Below are 437 nucleotides of genomic sequence, written 5' to 3' on the forward strand. Positions count from 1 at the left end.
TGAGGCAGGGGGAGGGAGGGGTGAAGCTTATTTGGCCAGGGTTGAGGTATTCTTTTTTTAAAAACTTGAAATCTACTGATTATATGAAGCAATGGGCTTCGTTATGACACTTTCATGCATGTGTAGACATACTTTGACCATATTCACCCCGTTATATTTTTTTTATTTCTCCTCTAAATAGTCCCTTTCTACTTTTGTGCATTACAAAGACAAACACATAAACAACTAGATTTTGCATAGGAGAAGAAATGTGGTGTATGTCTTTTGGCATCTGGTTTATTTCACTGAGTATGGTGATCTTGGGTTCCATTCATTTTCTTGTACACCATGTGATTTTGCTCTTCTTTATAACCAAATGACACTCCATCTAGTATAACCACACCACACTTCTCTACCCACCCATTGATGGGGACCTATGCTAATTCTGTACCCTGATT

Source organism: Mastomys coucha, unplaced genomic scaffold (genome assembly GCF_008632895.1).
Source record: "Mastomys coucha isolate ucsf_1 unplaced genomic scaffold, UCSF_Mcou_1 pScaffold8, whole genome shotgun sequence".
Lineage (NCBI taxonomy): Eukaryota > Metazoa > Chordata > Mammalia > Rodentia > Muridae > Mastomys > Mastomys coucha.